General features: G+C 45.2%; 1 protein-coding gene across 1 annotated transcript in view; it reads right to left on the bottom strand.

Moving 5' to 3' along the window:
• KMT5B (lysine methyltransferase 5B) overlaps positions 1-7,584 on the bottom strand; it is a 30,398-nt gene extending 22,814 nt beyond the window's left edge. Inside the window, exon 1 of the mRNA XM_074148686.1 lies at positions 6,999-7,584. The gene's annotated coding sequence lies outside the window, so the exon portion shown is untranslated. The remainder of the gene's footprint in view (positions 1-6,998) is intronic.
• Positions 7,585-19,425: the final 11,841 nt, after the last annotated feature.

The raw sequence follows: 19,425 nt of genomic DNA, 5'->3' as shown, positions 1-19,425 counted from the left end.
AGTTACATAATTATTTTACAATTGCATTTATGCATTAGTAATTCATTTACTTGAGGTTTAATTCATCCTCCTCCCTACAGCTTCCTTATAAAATAACAAATTGTGCCTTTTTGTATTATTAAAAAAAAGGGTGCTGATACTCTGCTCAGAACAGATAACAGGCATCACGTAACAGGCATTTCAATCTAGTGGAAGAAATTCCCAATAAACTAACAGATGTTTTGAAATAAGTGTCTTTTGTAGACGTTCCAGTTTTAATCAGTTAACAGCAGCAAAATACTGGATTTCTGTTAGACACCTATGTGATCCAGCTACTTAAGGTCACAGAAACATTCACGGCCAGATGATTACTAAGTTACTTTAAAAGACTCAGATAAGTGAGGTATAGAGAAAAACAGTACACAAGTGACTTAACAGATGTATTGGTTCAACATCTTACTAAAACTACCATCCAGAAATCTACAGGTTTTAGAACCTTTTACAAATTGTCACAGAAGGATAGTAAGATTATTGACAAAGTGAAAAAGAATCATACTAAGGAAAAGCTAATTGAATTACTGCCTCTATATAATACAAAGAGTTGAGATAATTTCAGCAGAGAAGGAATTTTCTTGCTGCCAGTGATAGAAGCGATTTGTTTCGACCTCAACATTTAAAATAATAAAAAAAGTTTAAGTGTCTTTTTACTGCACCAGCAAGTAAAAAGCTTTAACACAGCTCTTTAACCGAGCTGGAACCAAACAGTTTGACTATCAGAACGCAGAAGTTGCTCTCCATGCTGACAAATTTCTTTAGGAAATTACCAGGTACAGCCCAGAAAACAAACCAGAGACTTAAAATTTGCTACGGAAAACCCTGTTCATTGCTTTTAGCTATACATAGAACCCGACATTTTTACACAGTACCTCCAAAAAAATCCTTGGAAACCTCTCAAACTGGTACTAGACAACATTGGACTTTTTTTTTTTTTCCTTCATAGAGCTTGCCTGATAACAAACACTAAAGGGGAGGGGGATAAAAATCAAACTCCCCAAACTTTCTTTTTAAGCATCCCACCCAAACTTCTTTCAGAAGACAGCTTACCCTATGAAGATCTGCCCTGACTATCACGTAATCACTTAATAATAAGCTCACTCTTAAACTTCCCTCTTTCTGCTTCTCAATCAATTCATTTTACAGCTCCACATACTCTAATTAAAACCCATCCCCCATTTTTGTAACAGTGGTAAAGAAGAGCATTAAAGCACAAACTACATTAAAGACTTCCAACTAAATTCAGTCTCAGTCTCTTTGTAAACCAAGACTGAACTACACCCTGTGGTGTGCTACAGTTCAAGAGCAGTACAGGTAAATGAAGTCTACCACGCAGTCCAACCGGAGATGCATGCAACAATCTGGAGCAATACCACTCCATACAGTAGTGTTTCTGACAACTAACAGGTACTGTAGCTACAATGTCAGCTGGAAAAAAGGCGCGCTCTGCACAAAGAAGGAAACTCATCTTTCCTAAGTCCTGTTTGGGGAGGGTAAGTACTATCTGTGCTAAGACACTTCTACCTAACAAATACAGTGATGGTAAGGAAAGTACAACACCAAAGGTAAGGAGAAATGTGGCCACAGAAGAACACTCAAAGCATACTAATTAGGAAAAATGCTTTATTTTGCTGCAAAATATATTGATATAGATGACAATGTAAGTCCCCCCCCAGCAAAATCAAGAGCCATTTAGTGAAGTCTAGCAACCATTCTTGTGAAAAATCATTATTTTTTTGATCCTAGCAGCCTAATGAGCAAGAAAACCTTTGTCTCCATCTACTGCTGCCTTCTATTTTCTAATACTAGCCAAATGACAAACTCAATGACTGCAAGTGTGCTTCTTCAGCCTCCATTCCTTCTCCCAATACACAGACACTGCTTTCAAGAGACGGTATCAAAAGGCAAAATTCCTTTCCCAGTGAACACCACTGCTTCTAGTGCCAACAGATAACCCAAAAGAGAGGTAAAGATGCCCCACTCATCACCACCATGTGATCTTTAATACACCTTCAGATGCGATTTCCTCTAGTACTTTCTGTATCAGCCTCATGCTGACAAGTCTTTTAGGAATGGGGGGAGAACAGGACAAGATGAACAACCACCTTCCTATTCAAGAATATACTTACACCTCCACATACTTAGGAATTCCTGCTAAAGGGCTCTGCCATCAAATAATATCACACTATTCATGGATCACTCATGACTTCTATACTGTTAAGTTTACCAGTACAATTACAGCTTCCAAGGCACCTTTTTTATTTCAATGTAAGTGTCCACATTGCTGTTTTAACCCTTTATTAATTACACCACACCCTTTATTAATTATACCACTACTCTTGACAATTATATTGCCTTTTATAATTCTATTATGGTAGTTTCACAGGCACATTTCCTCAAATATCAAAATATAGCTCAATCGCATTCGGCACCTCTCATCAAGGAATTTAGCATCTCATTGCAATAGTACTCACAAAAATGGAAACTCAAGCTTCATTTACCTGGTTCTAAATTTATTAAACCTATTAACACACTTCCTGAACATTATTTACATTTCAGTAACATTCGGAAGCACCCATCAACAACTGAAGCACAAACATGATTAATGCTGTCATGGCATAAGACACTCAAAGCCAGAATTATCCAGAAGTGTTTACCAGACTGATTAAGCAGTACCATTCAGATTTATATCACATATGAAAAGCCTTAGTCCTTTTATACTAGGAAGTGTAGTAGATCCCTATGAATTTGAGTAAAGAAATTCTATGGCTGTTAAAATGGATCTTAAAAGCTGTGTGAGTCTCCCAGGTTTTGGGCTCTCACCTGTCAATGCAGAGAAGTCTTGTGAGCAGAAAAGGAAGCTGCAAAAAATCAAATCAATAAAACCCTAAACCATAGAAAAACATATACTAACCATAAGAAAATCAAGTGTAATTTCTTTTAGTCTTCCATAACACAGTTTTTGCATATAAATATGTATTACTTAAAGGACTGGAGCAGCATCTAAACAGAGGCAGTGGACTTTGTTCACCCCTCTCCAGGACACAGGCAAAGACACTAGGATGAGGACATTTCCTAGCAGGCAGGGTCACACTCCCCTTTCCCATGGTCTCCAGTATGCAGGCAGTCAAAGGACCTCCTTCTAAAATACAGTTATTTGATATATTTTTATTAAAAAAAAAAATATTAAAAAATCAAACATCTAAATCAGTTTTTATTTGGGTGTTGGTTTTGTTTGTTTGTTTTTTAAATTAACCATAGCTGCAAAAAGTCTTCATCAACAGACAGTGACCTAAAGCAAATATAGGACACAAAACCAAAAGACCCAATGACCACAGACCCAGCTTTTCTGGACAAATCAACGGTATCAAGAGAAAAGATATGTCTTGCATTACTGATAGCTCTAAAAAAAAAAAAGCATCAGACCTTTGAAGTTGGGAAGCAGAGCAAAACTATGCAACCAGTTTTTCTATAGGATCAGCAGGCTGCGGACAATTTCACTAAAGCCACCCCACCTGGGTAACAAAAAAATCCACCCATTCCTAAGAAGTGTTCAAGTTTCTAACACAGAAGACTGAGCAAAACCAAAGCTGAATGAAAATGTGCACAGCTTTAAGGAGTTATTCAAAAAAGCCTCAAATCTTCTTTCAGTTACTGTTTTTGACAGCTTAAACAAGTACCACTAAGTCAGGGAAGAAAAGGAGCCAGAGAACACTTCTGGCTCACAAAGGCTGGGAAGCCAATGCAGTGTCACTTTAAACAGGAACCTAATGTTCTAAGTTACACTACAAATTATTACTGACTACACTAAAACACAGCAAAACCAGGCATGGAACAGAGGTCTTTGCAACCACAGAAGGTGACAAAAAGAGAAGATATTTTGGAGTTTACTTTCCTGTAATCTCTGTAGTCAAAGCTGTATCTTAAAGACAGGTCATGTGGTCCCACATGACTTCAAAGACTCCGGAGTTGAGGCTGCAATTCCTCAACAGGAGAAATGCTACCTAGGAAGGACTACTTCGGTCCCACCACTGCGGACGCTTATTTTGGCCACCTGATTTCACACCCATTTTTTGCTTTCTTTGCCCCAGGGATGAACCGGTTCAGCAAATTAAACCACCAGAACAAAAAGAGAAAAGGAAAAAAAAAAAAAAAAAAAAAAAAAAAAAAAAAAAAAAGGAGTTTTGAGTCTTTCTTTTCAGCTAGTCAGTTCTTAGAATAAGCTCAGTGCAGAATTGGACATGGATTAATACCAGCACGTGGGAGGCTGTCAGACTGTGTCAAAACTGACTCAGGTCAGTTCAAGCCGTTGCAGAACAGGTTCATGAGAGCACACACGGATCCAAACCTGACCCAAACCCAGGCTTCAGTTCCCCACAACCAGCTCGGTCTGTACGCTCCAACTTGTACCAGTTCTTTCACAGCCACATGGTTTGTGTGTCTCAATGTGGACACTAATCCAAGCACGGTGCAGGCACAGAACCAACAGCGGAGCAGTGCAAGTGAGTGGCAGAGAGGGGATGTACATGCAGAGGTGCTGCAGCAGCTCCTGCCCCTTTCTCATCTACCCCCCCATCCCACCTCCTCCACTCGGTGCCTTCCCAGGGTGAAGGTGAGTAACTGGCTGAGCAAAGCACCCTAAAGGCTGCATGAATCCCCCAACTCACTGCAGCAACTCCAGCCTTCAGCTGACTTTCACAGAGACAATCCAAAAGCTCACACTGCCTCTGGAGAGAAAGAACCCTCCTTCCTCCCCCTTGCCAACTGATACAAACATTTCTACCAGTTCTGGAGCTCGGTGGACTTCTCCAGATCTCAATTTAACCTCATTAACCCAACAGGGAGGAGAGCAGCTCATGTTCTGCTGGTTTAATGCGCTGAGCAGGTTTAGCAAAGGATCCAACAGGCACTAGAGCAAGAGAGGATGCAGTAGTGGAGGAGCAGCAGCAGGACCCACTGAAACGGGAAGGAAAAGCATCAGCTGTTGTGACAGTTAAGCTGTGTGTGACCTACACAGATTCAGGGCAGCTCCACAATAGCTGACACAAACAGCACCATAGTTCAATGAAGACTTCAAACCAGCCCTGCTGCCCCCTCGCCTGCCTGTGCCCACTTGCATGCCGCCCTCTCTCTGTGCCAGCAAAACCACCGCAGAGCCAAGTGGTGACCGAATCAGGGGAGTCACCAGAAAAGCCTGGACCTTGCTGGTTTGAACCACGGTACAAGAGAATGTTACGGGAAGGTGGGGGGACAAGGTCAGGGAAGTGATCAGGAGCACTTCAGCTGGGACTGTTCCCAAATGCTTCGCATTCTCAAACCACCGGTCTGGACTCACTGTTTAGCACAGAAGTATCATACCTTACACCTACTATGTTAATTTTGGCAATTGTCTGTTGCGTTAAAGCACGTTGCTGTTTGAAGCGAAAAGAATGCTGGGAATTGTAGTCCTGCCATAGGATAGCCCTAACAAAGCAAAACAAGTATTCAAGAGCTCTGCTCACTCCTGTAACTGAGTGTACAAGCGTACATCACTGCACTTACTCATTTAAGATGCAATGCACTGAATAATTACTCTAAATAAGTCTTATTTTCCAGTTTGCAAACTCAAATAGGTATACAGCAGAGATGTTCGTATGTGTCTATCTGTCTCTAATAACAGAACAGTACAATAAACAAAACAAACATCCCATTTTTCAACCAAGTACATCCTGATTTCCTCACATGGCGTTACTTGCAAGGAAGAAAGCTTAAAGAATTCAGGACAAAAGTTCATTTTTAGTGAAAACAGAAGAGGATGCATCCACAGCTACAGTGACCAGACTATGGAAACTGGACATGACTCCATGTGAACTTATTCTACAATATGTTTTAACCCCATTGATTAAAACTTCCCACTATGTAGTTACAGGTATACTATTAAACACCCAGGTCAGACTGTCATCTCCCGTGTGTTGCCCTGCGCAGAGTTCAACCCACCAGAAAACTACACCAAGTTAGATACTGAAGACTCTCGCGCTGTCTGTGATACAACTCGACAAAACACCACGTACTCTCTCCCTCGCCCCCCATCTTTACTTTTTTTTAGAGAATAACGTTTCGAAGATAATTTCACTTTAAGAGTTTCAGATGCAGCTGCTGGACAAAGATGTGTTTTACCCCTTCCCCAAAAGAATATATTCCCCAATGGAAAAATCACAAAAAACCACCCCCAGGACAGCAGGGATTTCCAGCTAATTGCAGCAAGCTGCGAGGCCGGAATGGTCACTCCAGATAGACCTCGATAAAGAACCGAGCAGGACAAACAGGGCTCGCACCGAGGAAAGCCACGCCGTCGGGACCACTAACCATTCACCGCCAGAAGTGCCACGAACTGCCGAGTAACCACAGCTTCCTCCCTCGCTTCCCCACACGCCTCCCCGGCCCGGAACGACTCGCACCAAACCCGGCGAGGAACGCCGGGGGAAGCGGCCGGCGGAAGGGGCGCGGGGCCGGGTCGGGCCGGGCCGGGCCGGGCGGCGCCTCCCCGGCCCCGTGCTGCCCCCTAGGGCTGGGCCTCCCGCCGCCGGCCGGCCCCGGCCCCGCCGCGGCCTCCACCTCCCTCCCCCGACCCCCAGCCGCGGCGGGGAGGCGGCACCGCCCGCAGACGGGCCGCGGGTCGCCCCCCTTCAGCCGCCCCGCAGCGCGGGGTCCGTCCGTCAGCGCCGCCGAGAGCCGCCCCGAGGCGGCGGGGGGCGCCGGCGGACCCGCAACGCTGCCCCCGCGGCAGAGGAGCAGCCCCCGGGCCGCGGGGCAGGACACGGGGACGGTCCCGTGTCGTCCCCCCCCCACACCCCTCAGCTGAGGGGCACGGCCCCCCGCCTCACCGCCCGCTGACAGGCGCCTCCCACGCGCGGGGACACCCGGCTCACGGGGCCCACGGGAGTCGCGGCCCCCCGCCCCCCCCCCCAAGACACAGAGACACTCACCTCCCGGCTGCCCTCCGCGCTGGGTCCCTCGCCGCCGCCGGCGCTGCACCCGCCGCCACTGGGGGAAAATGAATCATCAAAGGGAAGGGAGCGGAGGGGGAAAAAAATGGGGAGGAAGCGAGGGGGGTGGGGGGGGGAAAAGGAAGCGAAGACTGAGCGAGGGAGGGGCGGGGGAGGGGAACTAGGAAGGGGGGGAAGAAAAAGCAGCGATAGTGATAAAAAATAATTCCGAGTGGGGGGAGGAAAAAAAATGGCGGATTAAAATCCAAGATGGCGGCGCCGAGGGGCGAGCGGTGCGGGGAGGAGGCGACGGGGGGAGCCGCCTAGAGATCCCTCCGCCGAGCCCCGCGAGAAAGAGTCCCCCGGGCTCCCTCGCAGAGACCCCGCGGGGCTGCGGTGAGGACCGGCCGCCGTCGCCGCTGCCGCTTCCTCCTCGTTTTCCTTCTTCTCTGCCGGGAGCGCTCTTTCCACCGGCCTGCCGAGCCAGGCGGGTCGCTGCGCCGGCCACCGCGCTCCGAAGTTTCTTCTTTCTCCCGGCGTAGCCCACGACCTCCTCGCCCCGTCCGGGGAGACGCCGCCTGCCCCTACGCTCCCGGCGGCGGAGGGACACCGCGGACAAGCGGTGCCTTACGCCCGCCGCTGCGGAAGGATACACTACTCGAAAGGAAACACAACCCGCCCCCCCCCTTCCATCCCGTGCCGCTCCCTGCCTCCTCCTCCCCCCCCCCCCGCCGCTTCACGCCGGCCGGCGCAGAGTCAGGCCGCCAGCCCGCCACGCTCCGCGCCTCGCCCGCGGAGGAGGAACAGCGCGGCCCACAGCTCCCATGACCGCTCAGCGCGGCGCTGCGCCGCGGCGGAGGGATTTCGCCGAGAGAAAACAAGTTCCGGGCTACCCCGCGGCTCTGGGCCGCCCCGTCGTGTGTGCGCAGAAGAAGTCCCGGCCTCCTAACGCGGTAGAGAGATCCCTCCGCTCGGAGCTGCCCTTTAAATGCGAGGGACTCCCCGCCGCGGGGGCGAGTGGCGAGCGGTTGATGCTTATCCCTGCGGTGGTGGGGTAGGGGCTTTAGGTGCCCTTTCCACTTTGGTCTCTGGTGTCTCTGAGGCGATAGTTCGCTCTGCTCTCTCTGAGAGAGTGGGGACCGCAACTTCAGCGCCTCCGGGAGCTCCTGGGTTCCGGCACCTGCTCCCCCCGCCGGTGCCTGACAGGGGCATTTAAAAATGGCCCCCGCGGCCTAGAGGGGCTGGGGCGGCACCTCCTCCTTCCTTGGGCCGCTGAACGGAACGGGGCAGCTCTGGAGGGGGGAGCGGTGTCGGGCCACTGGTCCGCCCGTTCGCCGCCGTCCCGCCGCGTCCCGTCTCCCCACGCGTGTAGGCGGCTGGGCGTGGGTGGGGGCGCCCCGCTGTGGGGGGGTGTGTGGGGCGCTGCTCTGGCGGCGGCTCCCTGGGCCGCCCCCCTCAGTAGAGCCCCCTTGGAACAAAAGGTGGCTTCGCTGCTGCCGGAGCCGGGGGGGGGGTTGGGGGGGGGGGGGGTGGGCGTGATACCGCCCATCCGCAGGAATGGGCTCAGTTAAACGCCTTTGTTGGGGGGAAAAAACAACCCCAAAACCTCGCTAATTCGGTAACTGCCGAACGTGTCTACATTTTTCAGGAGTTGGAAAACACGAAGGCAAACGTTTTTCTGCTCAAAGTTCCCAAGTTTCATGGCGTACTCGGTATTTGATGTTGCCCGTTTGTGTTCCTTGTCAAAGGGTAACGCTGATCGCAGCAACGGGCTGCTCTCAAACACAAGTTTTATTTTTATAAGTTTACTAGAAGCCTTTAAATTATTTGCGTTCATTTTAAGGTAACCGTAGCCGTTTGTGGAAGAGGGAAAGATTTGCCACATAACATCTTTCCTCTCAGCAGCTTCTCACCAGGATCCTCAGCTTTATTCATAATAGGATGCTAAGGTTTTTTTTTAATAAAATACAATTTTTGCATGGAACTGGGTTTAATTTTGCTTTAATTACCCAAGTGAAACAAGGTCTGGAAATGGCATGTGTCCCAACAAACCAAATTGCTAGGTAAATTGATTTTACTATAATTTGATAACAAGAAATTGCCTCTGAAGCTGAGATTTTGCACGCCCAGTTGCTAAAACAGATTAACACAAACTTTTACAGCTAAATTATAAACCTGTGAAAGATCTACTTCCAACCAGAATGGGCTATTAATAGCATTGCAAGCAGCGACGCTGGGATAATATTAGTAACAACATTTGTATATTGTTTTATAGATGCACCAGGTTGCTTTGTGTAATTTATGGAAACGGCTAAAGTCATCTCAGAATTTTGGATGTTGCTCGAGGGGAGGGTGCTGGCTTCAGTCCTGATGGCAACCAGAGTCTTCCATAGCTGCAGTGACGGGTGGTGTGCCCTTAATGTGGTTGAAGCAGTGCACGCAACACCCCCTGTTTACACCCCCAGCACAGACTCCAGCAGGTGATGTGGTGACAGAGCCCTGGCTATGGCTGAAAGAGTGTTATTATTTTTTATTTTTTTTTTCAGAATACATTCATCTAAAACTTATTTCCTGTGCTATTCTGGCAACAATTATAAAAGTTAAAGAAAAAATAAGCACTCTCTCCAGTTTGATTACAGTCAGGTTTTTTTATTTCTTCTACATTACAGCATTTTCCCATTGTAGGTCTTTCATTCAATAAAACAAAATACTGTCTTTGAAAATAAGAAAGTTGGGTGGTCAAACTATGGTCAAATCATGGTAAGATGCTTCAGGAATAAATTTACTACGTTAAACAATTTTGAGTGCCCATGTTTCTTCTGGAAACCAGCAGAGACACGGCAAGTAGCTCCAACTAAATGTAATTCCAGGAATTTATTATATTTTGTATTGTGAAAGACCAATAATTTCAACATTGGCTTCACTTCCTAAATTAATACTACCATATTGGGCTTAACCCTCACCAGAACAGGAAAAGTCTCATATAATGTCATTTTCTAATTAGGTACCAAAGGATGGTGATGATGGCGTTATTTTTTAAAGGCGTAAAAATTTCTTTCAGTCACGTTACTCAATGTATCTATGGTGATTTTGTGACTTCTGCTGGAGAATTTTTTTCTGATACTGTAAGACCAAGATGTGGAGCATATGCCAGGCAATGGATGAGTCTATTTCAGTGTGTATTGGCAAGAATCAGTAATCTTTAATTCCCAAAGTAGTAATCCTAAATTGTTATGGTTATAAAAATTAGCTTTTTTGCTGATTTTGTAGATGTTCCCACTTTGGGAATAGTAGCTCTTACATTTTCAACATCCCATATATGCTATGACGGTACAATCCTAATATCGCAAACCATTTTGGTCATCCAGTTTTCACTGAAAAATTGTAGTTATTAAAATATTTATGTGATGAGTGGTTTTGTAAAAACCACTTTGCTTCTTTTAAGAAGTGAAACGCGAACCTCAGTGACGTGCAGGAGCTGCTGCTGCTTTGCAGGTTGTGAGGCTGTGCGTGGGTCCAGACTCCTGCCCGCAGCTGCAGGCTCAGAACCTCAGCCCTAAAGCCTCCTTATTCGAAACCACCCCTGCAACAAAACCTTCCCGATGGTACGAAGCCAAATCCAGCTTAAGCTGAAAAAGATACAGCTCTGGCTGAGCAAATGGCGTTTCGACCCCGCGTGCCTCTGTGTCCGTTCTTACTTTTATTTGCAAACCTGGCTTAGATGTTGTGGCAATGGGCAACCTGGAGCGCTACAAACATGGAACCGCCACTGAAAAGTCCGTCACCCGCTTGACAGTTTTACTCAGCCGCGTTTGGAGGGTTTTTTTTGCTCGCTTTGATTCTGCAGTGATTCTTACACGGACCCAGCGTTACGGGCATCGGGGAGTGTTTATGTGCCAGTAACAAGGCCCAGTTGTCATACATGTCCTGGCTCTTTAGCCACCTTGCTGCCATGAAAGTTTTAGAGCGCATCATGTCTTGTGCTACAACTTACCTATAACTTAGGATGTCATTTTAAACTGGAAATACCGTGCCCAAATCCCTGCTGTCAGTTCTGCTGATTTTAAGAGCCCAGCAATATCACCCAGAAAAGTAGAAGCATGAGGAAACACAGAGACATACAAGGAAGGAGCCAAAGTAAATCATCAGGTGTAATGAGCTTGATATTTCATTTATGGTAATGTTTTATCTTCTGTTTACAGCAAGCAGATGCTCGATAGCCATTATTTTTCCTACTGGGGAGAAACGATCTCGTGCAAAGGCGTTAACGCGTTTCACGTTGCAAATGAGACTTTCCTGTTGGCACGGGCACACGGAAAATTTGTTTCCTTTGTATGCTGGGGGAGTAAATAGCGGCCTTACAGTACCTGGGGGGGCCTACAGGAAGGCTGGGGAGAGTCTGTTTACAAAGGCCTGCAGTGACAGGACGAGGGGCAATGGTTTTAAGCTGGAGAAGGGGAGATTTAGATTGGATATTAGGAAAAAGTTCTTTACTATGAGGGTGGTGGAACACTGGAACAGGTTGCCCAGGGAGGTGGTTGAGGCCCCTTCCTTTGAGATATTCAAGGTGAAGCTCAACAAGGCCCTGGGCAACCTCGTCGGGTTGGGGGTGTCCCTGCTGACTGCAGGAAGGTCGGACTAGATGACCTTTGGAGGTCCCTTCTGGACTGGACCAATCTATGAATCTTCCTGTGACATCTTGGAGAGGATCAGTCCCTTCCATCTGTGCGGGAGTGTGGCCGCAAGCCCTCGCCATGGTGCCTCGCTCCACTCGCAGCGAGGCGTGCTCCCGCAATCGGCGCGGAGTCACCTCTGCCTGATGTCACGAGTCAGTTTCCACTCACCGTTACAAACCCAAAGTTGAACATTGCCAATGAACGTACACAGGAGCAAAATTAAAGACGCTTTCTATCAAAATCTTATTAATTTATCAAAAATGTACAGATTCCTAGTAGCAGGTGGTCAATAATAAATGATAGATGGCCTCCTCTGTGTAAATTAGTGTCTGTAATTCACTTGAGGGGATCTGCTGATGTCATAAGCTGCCAGAGTGCAGCCTGAGTGATTTATTAACAGCTGCAGAAATCCTAGAGTGAATTACATCCCTGTATTCATTTAGGGCCTGCAAATTGTTATTTATAAAATACGGAGGTTTGTATTTCTTCATTTATAATAATGAAGAAATCTTTTCTGTGACTCTAATACAGGGGCAAGGTCCAGAAATTATGGGTATAAAAGCTCAGCTCCCTGCCTGCAGTAAAGGCAGATTTTCTCCACTAATTCATATCAACAACAACCCTTTCCATTATTTTTAAAATAAACTAATCAATATCTGCAGGGGTTTACATAAGTCCTGTTCTGGGTTTTTTTCCCCCCACCATCAAATACAAATAAAGTCAGTATCTTCTGATCCAGGAACCTCTGTCACTCAATGTTGTAGTCACTGCCTCTGTACACATTAGGCTATGTCCAAAACAAAAATATAGAAGAGGGCTGGGTGCTGAACAGGAGTAAGTGCTACCTCTAATAATATCTGGATTTTTCTCCTTAGAAAGCAGGCAACGGATCCAGGCGGCTATAAAAGGCACACCATCACAACCTGGAAAACAAAATTCTCTGTGTACAGGGAAGAGACTGTCCCATCTCCTAACACTGTCCTTGTTCAGGGAGAAAACCCTTTTGGTCCTCCATAAAATTCCTGCATGGTGAAAGGGAAAATTTTCTCAGTATGGATCCCAGGTTAATCACACCATCCTAAAATGTGAGCATATGTAAGCAAATGAAATAATATTAATTTCCATTCCTTTTCCCTCCTCCCCCCAAAAAAAAGTAGGTGATTAGGATGATTTTAAATCATGTTTCTCAAACAAGGGATACATTTCCAAAGAGTAATGCAAGTTGTAGAGGGAGAGGGAAAAGGAGATGAGAGTAAATGATGAAGTGTTGCACGGCGGGAAGGAACAGTCAGAATTCATTTGCAAATAACTCTGCATATTATTTTTGCTAATGATGCAGAATCACAGAATCACAGAATATTTTTGGTTGGATGGGACCTTTGAGATCATCGAGTCCAGCCAACAAAAACAAAACAAAACAAAACAAAACAAAAAACCAAACCCCAAAACAAACACACCCACCAAAACAAAAAAAAAAAAACCAAAAAACCCAGAACACCAAACCCAAACCAAAACAGATACCCACAACCACACCCCACCCCACCCACAAACAGACCCAAACCAACAATCTCGGGCACTAGAGCTTGCCCTGAAGTGCCATGTCTACACGTTTCTTAAATACCTCCAGGGATGGTGACTCCACCACCTCCCTGGGCAGGCTGTTCCAGTGCCTGACCACTCTCTCAGTAAAGCAATTCTTCCTCATATCTAATCTAAACCTCCCCTGCCGCAACTTCAGACCATTTCCTCTGGTCCTGTCATTATTCCCTTGGGAGAAGAGGCCAACACCCACCTCTCTACAGCCTCCTTTTAGGTAGCTGTAGAGGGCAATGAGGTCCCCCCTCAGCCTCCTCTTCTCCAAGCTAAACATGCCCAGTTCCCTCAGCCTCTCCTCGTATCACTTGTTCTCCAGACCCCTCACCAGCTTGGTGGCTCTCCTCTGGACACGCTCCAGCAGCTCAATGTCCTTCCTGTAGTGAGGGGCCCAGAACTGAACACAGCACTCGAGGTGAGGCCTCACCAGGGCCGAGTGCAGAATTTCTCGACAGAACTCACAGTGAGTGTTTGGACGCCAGCTAGATTCCGGTGAAAACCCTTCCAGCCTTCTCTCTTCTCCAAGGTTAGTTTTGTTTGTCGATAGTTAGATTTTACCAGTTTTCGGGAGAGCGCTGCAGTTATTGGCCTCAGCAAGCAACACTGCTTTGGTACCAAACAAATACTGCTTTACTCCTGCTTTCCTTCGCCAACCTCTGTCTGTCTGAGTGATCTGTCTCTACGTAAGAGGTACGAATAGAAGGAAGGTGATGTTTGTACAGAAAACAAAGGTTAGAATTTGAAGAAAAACAGGCTCCAGAAATTGTTCACTCCCTTGAGGCAAAGCCCTTTGAAGTCATTATGAGTTTACTAATTTCAGTAGGCCTGTTATTGCTCTTACAGTGTCATGGACAAAGCCCAATCACATCAGGATCCCACTATGTTAGATATTATACAAATGCACAGAAGGGTATCAAGAAACAGGAAAAAAAAATAGCCTTTTTTTTTTTTCTTTCTGGAATGAAATGCTGTCCTTTGGATGCTTTTAAAATTGCTTACGAATATGTAGTAGCATATCAGGGCAGAAAAGGGGCAAAAAAGGACCCAAAAATGTGCTTGTTTCATATTTTTGTTCGCAGATTTTCATGCACTGACACTGTTCTGCTCATTAGCTGATTATAGAACCCAGTAGTAATTTCTTCTCATCACTGCCTTTGGTTATATTGGAGAGATATGTGGATATTCATCTTCTCCTTCTCCTACCAGAGTCTGGCAGGCCTTCGGTTTTCTCCTGACAGAGAGTAGTTCTCAGGTGGTTTTTTTTTTAATTCATGGGATGTTCACTGCTTTTATGCTCCATCAGTACTAAAGAGTTACCTCACAGTGAGCACTGGATCCACATGCGAATCATGTATCCATTCTGACATAAGCCACACGGGCGTTTTGCCAAGAATAAATCCCATGAGAAGGGCATTAAATCAAGCATGATATTCTGTTTTCCCTGTGGATACCTCAAGCTCCAGCTATTGTTTCCAGAGAGGATGCTTTGCCCAGCAATGCTGCAGTGAGGAGAATAATTTGTGTGCTTGTAATTTTAACTTCATGTCCCAGGGCTGGCATAAGAATTTTTCCTCTCCTGGAAAAAAAATTAAAAAAATATTAAAATTAGAAAAATGGAGCATTTATGTCAAGTGACAAAAAATAAATTGAGTGCATCTCTGCAGCATTCCTGTCATGCAAAATGGAGTTTACTGTCTTGATGACTTGCTCAGAAAGGGAAAAGGTTGCCTTACACCACATGGTCACACATTTTGGAAGCATGCAAGAGGTTAATTTAGGGGAGGGAAGGATGAGGAATGAAACAGATTTTGTCCTTGTCTGCTTCATTCATCTGGTTTTGGGAATAATAAAAAGTATGAGCTGAAGCAAGTTTATATAGATGATATATCAACACCTGCAACAAAGGAAAATGGCTCAGGATTTAATATGTGCAAATACTGAGCATCTTTTTTTCTTGCGTCTCTGTTACGATGGGGGCTAGCATCTTACAGAGGTAGCTTTGAGACCAGGTTGGAGGGAAGCCAGAAAAAATTCTCTTTAGAAGACAGCCAATTTTTTTTTAGGCATTTGGATACATACCAGCTATCAGTTACATGGGCAAACCGCTTTGGTTTTATTTGAGGTTGAAAGACATACACCAATCTTGGGGTTTCTCTGGTGATACAACTCTACAGGTCCCAAGTATCTGCTTTGCTGTACCACCCTTACGATTCTGCAGATGAGGGTGTCACGCCATTTTACAGGACACTGGCCCATAGAGAGTACTTTCTTCAGGAGAGGTTCATGAAGGTCCAAGCCAAATTCACTCCATAGAGATGGAATTTTCTGTGACTTTCCCTTTGGCTTTCCCAGTCACTAGCCATTTAAGGTGCCAAGCTTAGGCTGATTGAGAGAGGTTGTTACACTGCTCTTTCTGTAATTAGGGATATTAAAATGTCACAAGGTGGGCACTCTGTCTCTAGCCGCTTTTGAAAATTTTGGTCATAATGTCCAGTTGGCTATTTTGTTTGTGCAATGGTGGGTTCTGTTAGAGTCTCTGGGATAAATAATGAGTTACTTTCATTACTCAGAGTGGAAAGAAAGATAGATCACTTTCCTATGCTTACTTTCGAGACTTTCACTCCGTGTGCCTCTGATAAGAATGTATATTTCAGTGCAATGGAATTACAGCTTTGATAACATCCCTTCCTTAAATATGATAGAAAGTCTTGCTGGACTCCAAAGAGCAATGCAATAAATCTGCCTCAGTTATTATTACTTCAGGAGCAGTCATAATTGACCTGCTTCCTTGTGACTGTAAAACACATTGAAATATGTCACTGGAAATGGCCTTTTAACTCTCAGCTTTGTCTAGATCTGAAGTTTGGAAAAAAACATCTGGCTACTGTCATGGATGTATATGGAGGTGGCTTGATATCTCTGTTCTAAGCTTTGGAAAGACTGTTATTTATCGTCTGAATGGAAGGCAAGAGATGGAAATTTTGGCTGTATACATTTCTTCATACAGGCAAGTGAGAAATTACAAACACATCTGGACTGGGCTTTGCATTGGCAACAAGTTGGGGTTTTTTTTTGCTTGAAAGGGTATTTTTGCTCCTTTATGGGCTCTATCCTGCTGACTTTGGCCTTTGTGTGGAACTGCAAAATGGCAGAGATAAGAAGTAGGATTGCAAGCTCTGAACTTGGTGACTGGGGCTAATACTTTTAATGACAGGAGGATAGGATCAGACAAACTGAAAAAAAAATGGGAAATAGTGTGTTCTAGGTGTGCCTGCCTAGTTTTCTGACTTTGTATTTTTGCAGAAGACACCTTCCTCTTGGTCAATATCAAAAGCTGTGTCTGTTTCTTTACCTAGTTGTAACATTTTGCTAGCAGCTTGTGGAGAAAGCATTATGAAAACACAAAATCCTTCTGCTGAACATGGTGCCATTAGAGGCTAGGGAAGGACTGGGATGACAGATTCCTCAACGTGGTTCTAGTTTTGCATGTGAAACATTTCACTAATCTCCTGTCTCCCTCTGTTAGTTCATTGTCTCTAATCCTCCTTTTTATTCCTATCAGTAAGTTAATGAAATCTACCCCAAAGGTTTGCTATGTGACTCAAGAGTGTTTAAAAAGTGCATTGCAATGAAGTAAAAGTCCTCCTGAAATTCAGCCTTTCATATTCTCCTCCTCTCCCTTTATTTAGAGGAAGAATTAACTTGCATTCAGCTTTCTAGCTGAGCTGGGAAAAAGTTGTTTAGGATTATTAGAAGACAAAATTTGTCATTCTTGTTCAGACAATCTAGAAGGACAAGTATCAAAGTCTGGGGACTATTGCTTCTGAATTGCAGATGCAGATTGTACCTGCGTACGTTATTTGATTTGCTGTGACTTTCTGACATTCCTTCTCAGTCTTCTGACAGAAGTAACCATGGTGGTGGCATTGCAGATAATAGGTCTTGCAAGACAAAGGCTGATTTGGCAATTTTGTCTTTGTTGAAATCTCTGTGGGTTTTGAAGACCTGGATCAGGTTTATAGGAGGGTGTAGTTTTACCAGCAGGAGAAGGGAGGCTCGATGTGCAGATACTGTGTTAATGAAGGGTTGACAGAGAAGCAGCCTGTGCTCCAAGACTGAGGGCCGGTCTGGCTCACATGATTCAGGGCTCTGAGTCTGTAGCTGAAGGCCAGCCACTTAAATGCCAAACCCATTTACTTCTTTGAAGAACTCCAAGATGCCCCTGAGGCGAGATGGAGAGGAACAGAGAAACTTCTTCAGTGATGCACCAGGATAAACAAGGAGTTTCCATGTTCAGGGTTAGTGAGAACATGGATGGAGTGATCAGAGTAGATGCTTACACGTGTCTACATACAGAAAACAAACAAATCTTGCTTCTCCTTTCTATGCTTTGCTGTCCTTCCTCATTCCTATTAGCTGAGTGCAAGAGAACGTCTGACGACAGGGGAAACTTTCCTTGAAACTTCTGAATATTGATGGGAAGCCCCTTTTTCTTTTAAGGAGATCTTGGTTTTTCTAGTCAGTACTTTTTCACAAGGAGGAATTTTGTCATTCTTCTGCTTTCATAGTACCATCCTGCCAGAAAGCTGCTTCTCCAACAGACGTCTACCAACATGAAAGGTCATATCGGCCTGACCTGCCATAGCCAGAGAGACTGTTCTCTCTCAGGGAGTCAGGGCCCAGTTTATCAATGCCTTTTTCACAACCCAATTACCCTGGAAAAAAGTAACTACTTGCTGGCTGCCAGGCAGCTAATAAATGCTTAGTCCCAAGAAAATGCCACTAGGTTCAAATCTGTAGGCGACATGGCAGGGGAGTTGGCAGGGAAAGGCCATCTAGGTGGTTGCAGGATGCACACGGCTTGTGATTTTTTAGGGAAAGTTGAAGTCAGTGGGAAAGGCCTGGTTTCACTGAGGACCTTGAGCGTAAGAGCAATGCCTTATTAAATGTCTAATTAGGTTGATAGACTCTGCCTTATGTACCGACAACAGAATTCCAGGCTCGAGATGGGGCATTAAGGACTGTCTTGTGTTTCTGTGCATAAAGGACACTGTGTGTAAGCCCCAGCTGCCAAAGATGTTGCTGCATGTGCAGCGTTGTGCTGAATGCAGAGGGATTAGTGTACCTTGACAGCAAACCATGAAGGTTTTCCTCAGCTGCCTCAAAAAATACAGCGAGTTTATTCTTCACTTTGAAACAGCTTCTGTGCTGAAATGGGGAAGCACAGAAGAATAATCATCCTTTTTCCAGTACAGCTTTGCTTTTAGTAGTGTGTTCATCTCCACAAGAAAGCAGAAGACCTGGTATGTAAGAGCAACCCCTTTAAAGGACTGCACGACTGAAACCAGAACTTGTTCTTTATTAAAGCTCCCTGATAAGTCTGAGCCTTCTTTTCCTTACGGCCAAATAATATAAATTTGTTTTCATTTTTTTATAGTAACACCTAATATCTGATATAGGTTCGCTCTTGGCTTCTGCCATCCTTTTTTGTCCAGGCATTATAGATACACAGAACAAATCAATGATTTCGGTTAAAAGATAGATGCTTAAAAAAAAAAAAAAAAGTTTAAAACCTGCTTAAAGTGATATTTGGGCTGCAAATTAAGCTTAATGCTAAACTCTAAAATTCTAGCTCACGAGATCCTTTCCTGCACCAGCTTCTTTGCGAGGCTACAGTCTGTATATAATCCCCAGTCTGCCAGGCCTATTGCACCCCATAATAACAGCTAACCAGTTCTCTAGGCTTTTTCCCTTTTCATCCAGTATCCATTAGGTGTAGCAGGCAGGGCTGGTAGGACAGGGTTGGCCAGTCTCATGCATCCTTGCCCCAAAGAGGCCACTTCACACTGATGCCCTCTCCCTCCAGTCATTGTCTTGTCGGAGTTGTTCTGACCATCTCGTGCTCCTGAGGTTGGGTGATACTCATAAGGCTGTTGCATTTTTGAACCTAAGCTCCCTGTGTGGATTTCAGGTGATACCTTCTGCATTCCCATAGAAATGCAGATACTTTTTTTTTTTGCATTCTTCTTCCAGTTGCTTTGTGTTGGGGATGAAATTTTAGATGACAACCATATTTGACAAGCAAGCAGCAGTGGTCTAGTTACAGTCCCTGTAAGATCTTAAAAGCCAAATGGCCCCTCCTGGCTGAGAAGTTGCCA

Source organism: Numenius arquata, chromosome 6, assembly GCF_964106895.1.
Source record: "Numenius arquata chromosome 6, bNumArq3.hap1.1, whole genome shotgun sequence".
Classification (NCBI taxonomy): domain Eukaryota; kingdom Metazoa; phylum Chordata; class Aves; order Charadriiformes; family Scolopacidae; genus Numenius; species Numenius arquata.
This window is presented reverse-complemented; position numbering and strand designations above follow the sequence as displayed.